This window comes from Gossypium hirsutum, chromosome A08 (genome assembly GCF_007990345.1).
Source record: "Gossypium hirsutum isolate 1008001.06 chromosome A08, Gossypium_hirsutum_v2.1, whole genome shotgun sequence".
NCBI classification, from domain to species: domain Eukaryota; kingdom Viridiplantae; phylum Streptophyta; class Magnoliopsida; order Malvales; family Malvaceae; genus Gossypium; species Gossypium hirsutum.
Genome location: NC_053431.1, coordinates 83,239,115 through 83,245,608, shown reverse-complemented (window position 1 = coordinate 83,245,608; position 6,494 = coordinate 83,239,115). Strand labels below are relative to the sequence as shown.

The following is a 6,494-nucleotide window of genomic DNA, read 5'->3' as shown; positions in this document are numbered from 1 at the left end:
TTTCCTTGGCCTCCCCATGAAAATTTGGGTGATTCCTCCAACCTGCATTGTAAGTATTGCTATAAGGATTGTTTTGAGATCGAGGATTATTACCCATGTAATTTAACTGCTCGTTCTCCATGTTATGGCCATAAGGTGGGTATTCTAAATTGCTCGATCCACCTCCATTTGCTTTGCTTTGCATTACTAGGTGAACCTGTGAAGAACTAAGAAAACCATCAATTTTCTTATTCAAGAGTTCTACCTAGTTGGAGAGCATGATGACCGAATCGACGTTATAAACAGCGGCTGTTTTTGTTGGCTTTGTCCTCATGACTGGCCACTGATAGTTAGTCAGTGGCATCTCCTCTATAAATTCATAGGCATCTTCAGGTGTTTTATTATTGATAGTTCCGCTAGCAGTTGCGTCAACCATTTGTCGAGTCGAAGGATTCAGGCCATTATGAAAAGTTTGAACCTGTAGCCAGAGTGGTAACCCATGGTGAGGGCATCTTCGCAAAAGGTCCTTATATCTCTCCCATGCATTATAGAGTGTTTCTAAATCTATCTGCACAAATGAAGAGATATCATTACGTAATTTAGCCGTTTTAGTCAGTGAAAAATATTTTAGTAAAAAATTTTCGGTCATTTGTTCCGAAGTAGTGATTGACCCCAGTGGTAACGAATTCAACCACTATTTAGCTTTGTTTCTAAAGGAAAAAGGGAATAACCGAAGGCGAATGGCGTCATCAGAAACGCCATTAATTTTAAATGTATCACATAGTTCTAAAAAGTTTGCTAAGTGCGCGTTGGGATCTTCGTCCTGCAAACCATCAAACTGAACAAATTGCTATATCATTTGAATTATGTTAGGTTTTAGTTAAAAAGTATTTGCAGCTACAGCAGGTCTAACTATGCTCGATTCAGTTCCTGTTAAAGAAGGTTTAGCATAATCATACATAGTGCGCGGAGCAGGATTCTGATTTACTGGATTAACAACAATCGCAGGAGGTATTAGGTTTTCCTGATTTTCAACCATCTCCTTGGTTGTGGTTTGAATATCGTCCTCTTGCTCGGTCTCTGTGTATCTGAAGCTTCGCCTTATTTCTCTTTGGTTTCTGCGAACTGTGCGATCGATCTCACTGTCAAAAAGTAATGGTCCTGATGGGTTTTTTCTAGTCATAAACTATAAGAATTGCCAGAAAATGGGAAAAAGAAGAATTAGTAATAAAAATTGAGTGTTCCTAATATCTTAGTTCCCCAGCAACGACGCCAAAAACTCTATATGTAATATTCATGACAGGTTTTAAATATTTATAATGAATCGTTCTTGAAACTAACTACTATCACGATGAAGGCAAGTGCACCTATCGAACAGTAGTATAGCTTTAGCAAGACCGGATTATCGAACCCAAAGGAACTAAAAGTACTAGTATCAACTTTCTTTTTATTATCTAGCCTAAAAAATAAAAGGGTTTTGTTTAGGTAACTAATTAATTAAACTAAGAAATCACTATAAAAAAAATTGGGGAAAATCCATTTTGGAAAACTCGATTGATTAAGACAATATTTAAGGAAAAATCCACCTAGACTTCACTTGTTATTTGACTCTGAATCGGACGATTTATTCATTCAACTTCTTCCGTAGAGATCCCTAAGTTATATTATTATCTCTCTCGAGACTAACAACATCTTACCCTAGTTTGAATAATTGAAATCTCTTTCTAATTAATGCCCTAGGGTTGCAGTAACTCGATCTATGGATCCCCTTATCAGGTTTCACCCTAAAAAATAAAAGGGTTTTGTTTAGCTAACTAATTACTTAAACTAAGAAATCACAGAAAATAAATTTGGAGAAATTACTTTTTGGAAAACTCGATTGATTAAGACAATACATAAGGAAAAATCCACCTAGACTTCACTTGTTATTTGACTCTGAGTTATATTATTCATTCAACTTGGAATTTGAAAAATAAGTAATTAATTAAAATATGAAAAGAAAATATCATCTTAATTTTTCATCTTCTTCAACCTAAAATACATGGAAACCCTAGGAGAGAGAAGAAACTTTCATGGCCTAATTGGGTAAGTTCCCTTGTCCCGTTTTTAGTAATTTTGATATTTTTAAAACCGCGATAACTTAAAATATCTATTTGGGGGATTAATTTGAAAAGTTATCAAAGTATGGCAAATGGGTCATGGACGTATATGCAGCAAATTAGAAATTTTTGGTAGAAAATGAAAGGTTGTTGATAGATAAACAACTTTTACAAATCGATTTATGATGAAAACATGATTTAGGGACTAAAATGTAAACTTGTGAAATTGAAGAAAAATTCTGAATTTTTATGAATTCATGTGCTGTAAATTTTGTAATGGGATTTTGGTTGGGCTTGGAATAGGGAGTAATCTAACACCCTTTACCCGTATTCGATGCCAGAACAGGGTTCGAGGCATTACCAGACTTACACACAAGCAATCATACAAAACCGAGACGTAAATTTCTATCCAAAATTTAAAAATTTACACATTCATTCATGTCATCCCTAAAATGAACCGACGAGGCCTAAAACATGCATTGGAAGTGATTCGGGACTAAATCGAGAACTTTAGAAAATTTTGCAACACTTAGAAAACTTTTCATTAAACAAGGGTCACAAGCCCGAGTGGTTTTGGGACATGCCCGTGTGGCTTTGGGACACGTCCGTGTGGGTAGGCCTTGTGGTCATACATGCCCGTGTCCCTAACCTGTGTAACTCTCTATTTGTCACCCAAGAACAAATTGAAAACACACGGCCAAGTCACCCACCCGTGTGCTTGGCCGTGTGGTTGATTTAATAATTTTGATTTTTCATAAAATAGGTGCAAACCTCACATGCCTAAGACACACGTCTGTGCCTGAGGCCATGTCATCCACATGGCTGAGACAAACGCCCGTGTCTCTGCCCGCGTGTTTAATTCTGAGCATTTTTTTTGCAACAATTAAGGTGCAGGGGACACACGGCCGAAACACACGCCCATGGGGCAAGCCGTGTGTCACAAACAGCCTAGACACATGCCCCTGTGTCTACTCGTGTGGACAAAAACAAGGTACTTGCCAAGCCATTTTGTCCCCCTTTAATGCACACACCTACACAAAAAAAAACATAGCACCAATCCAAGCAATTACATTCAAACAATTCAGCCACAATCAAGACATCCACACATCATTCACATGCTACCATTTATCACATACGGACATCACATACTTATCAACTTAAACCATGCAAATTTGCACATCCATGAAAACATCATCATATGCATATATACTTAAACCAATATTAGCCAATTTTAATGGCCATTTACAAAATGAATTATCAACTAACATAAGCCAACACATTTGGTCAAATCAATTATGGCACATAACAAAATGACCAAGTCCCTATACATGCCATAACTCAAAATGTCAAATTTATTGGTACCCAAAATAACCAGTTGATAGTGTGATGGAGTCTCCGACAATCCCCAAATTCGAGCTACCTTGGTGACACTATAAGACAAGGGAAAAGAAAGGGGAGTAAGCTATAAAGCTTAGTAAGTTCCTATGCAAATAATAAGAATCATAAACACACATTTAACATACAATTAACATGAGGTAAATTAACATAAATGTTATTATAAATCTCATAGTCAAATTTACTCAATCATAACTTTACCGAAGGTTCATCACATAATGAGCTCATTACATATGAGTTTTACATACATACCTGAGTCATCTCGAGCTTGGATTTTCACACAAGTCACATTTGACATACTCGTTAAATTACCCGTTGAACCACTTCAAATACTAAAGGATACTCGGGAGTTCCGTACACACGGTACCATACCAATGCCATATCCCAGATATGGTCTTACATGTAATCTCGTATCGATGCCAATAGCCCAGCTATGGTCTTACAAAAGTCTCATATCAATGCACTATCCCAGATATGGTCTTACACGTAGTCTCATTAACCCTAATGTAATGGCATTTATATCCTATCTATTCCTAAGGTTCAACCAGGATTTCACGCTTATCGTAATTTTGTCGAATACGTCCAAGGGTCAATCACAATTCATACAATAATAAAAAATTTTAAAACATAATTAAAACAATGCAATATTGATCACGTGGTTTCGTGCTAGGTTTTAAATATTTATAATTACTCGTTCTTGAACTAACTATTATCGCGATGTAGGCAAGTGTACCTATCGAACAGTAGTATAGTTTTAGCAAGACCAAATTGTCGAACCCAAAGGAACTAAAAGTACTAGTAATGACTATCTTTTTATTATCTAACCTAAGAATAAAGATGTTTTGTTTTAATTAACTAATTATCTAAACTAAAAACGCACAGAGAAAAGAATTGGGGAATTGCCTTTGGGAAAAATCGATTGACTTAAGACAATACCTAAGGAAAAATCCACCTAGACTTTACTTGTTATTCTGGCTCTGAATCGGACGATTTATTCATTCAACTTGTTCTGTAGAGATCCCTAAGTTATGTTATTATCCCTATTCAAGACTAATAACGTCTAATCCCTAGATTGAATAACGAGACTTTTCTCTAATTAACACTCTAGGGTTGCATTAACTCGATCTATGGATCCCCTTATTAGGTTTCACCCTAATCGAGCAAAATCTTGTCACCCTATGTCTAGGCGGAACGCAATCAACTCCGTTTAATTATGACAAATGTACTATTAGACAGGGTCTATTCCTCCTTTGAATAAGAGCATGTCTTGAATCAGTATCATGGGATATCAAAACAAGAATTAATAACACATAATTAAGAACAAGTTAAATATTTATCATACGATTCAGAAAATAATAACAAGATTCGTCTTAGGTTTCATTCCCCTTAGGTATTTAGGGGTTTTAGTTCATAACTAAATTAGAAAACATCTCAGAAGAATAAAGAATACAAAACATAAAGAAAACTAAAACTCCTGAAGGGAAATTGAGGAGAGATCTTCAGTCTTGATGATGAATCCGGCTTGTGAGATGGATCAATCGGCTTCCTTGGAGTAATTCCTTACTCCCCCTTCTCCTCCTCCCTTTTCTTCCTTCTCTAGGGTGTATTTATAGGCTTTGGAATGCCTAGAAGCCCTCAAAATTAGCCTTTTCCAAATTGGACTCAACTTGGGCTCGGCAGGGACATGCCCGTGGCACACGCCCGTGTTCGATTACTTCAGGCCGTGCTAAAGCCTGCCAAATTGACACGGCCGTGTGGTCTGCCCGTGTGAGGAGGTCCAGGTCGTGTTGATTTTGTACCTTGGCCCATTTTCTCCGTTTTTGGCCCGTTTCTCGTTCCTTTCACTCTCCTATGCTCTCCTAAGTATAAAACATGAAATTAAAGCATTAGGAGCATCGAATTCACCAATTCTAATAGGAAATCATCCATAAAATGCATTAAACATGGGGTAAAAATATGTATAATTTACGGTTTATCAAATACCCCCACACTTAAGCATTTGCTTGTCCTCAAGCAAAATTCTCAACTCATAATCAAAATAAATTCTTCTCAACTTATAATTTCTATTGATAATATCTCACATTAATCCATAAGTAATCATACATTGAGAATTCAACTAAAAGAACATAAAAGTTTCAAACATTCCAGGTTGAGTATTTAATCATGCAAACATAGGTGTCTCTCCGCATCTAAGTAATTACCTTTGATTCAGAATATCACAGAGTTTCACATCGTCACTAAAGATTCACTCAAATCACTCGAGGTGTTTATGGACAATAAATGAAACACTCAATAGTCAATAATGAAAAGTCATTACCATAGGCTTGCATGAAAATCAAATCTCCACCACTATAATTTAAGAATATACATCAATCAAAAGGTCTTTAGAGGGTTGTAGTGAGGCTTGGTTAGGGGGTGTGGTCACAAGCTGAAAGAAAGGGTTAGAATCGAGATTGAATTGAAAAATTGCCAACCAGAAAAAGAGTTAATCTTTACTTGCGTACAACAGAGCTTCTTCTCAGAATATGAAATTACATATATGTATACATAGTCTTTTTTGTAGGAACAAGTTAAATTAATATAGACTAACTATTAAGAACAAACCATAGCTAAGCAATCCATTAAACTCAAATTTCGACAAAAATAGGAATTAATTTAGGGGATTTTAACAATAATGGGTTAAAGGTTAATATTGAGGTTAATACAAGGAATGACTTGTTAGGCTCAAATGGGTTTACTAAGGGTTAATTGTAACACCCCTTACCCGTATCCGAAGCCGAAATAGGGTGCTAGACATTATCGGAGTTATATTTTAATATTCATTCACATTCAAATGATAAATCTTGCATACAAATTTAAATATTTTACACATTCATTCATACCATGAAGACATATTTCTCAAAAATAAGCTTATACCATGCCTGAATATACACAAACATTGACATCATTAACAAGCCATTCTCGCATGGCTACGTATACAAATCAAAATGAACCACATTGAATTTAGCCTATACATGCCAC

General features: G+C 35.9%; 1 non-coding gene across 1 annotated transcript; it reads left to right on the top strand.

The window, feature by feature from the left end:
- Positions 1-473: 473 nt before the first annotated feature.
- LOC121205126 (small nucleolar RNA R71) lies at positions 474-580 on the top strand. The gene has a single exon (XR_005900210.1). It is a non-coding gene; the product is annotated as a small nucleolar RNA R71 (small nucleolar RNA).
- Positions 581-6,494: the final 5,914 nt, after the last annotated feature.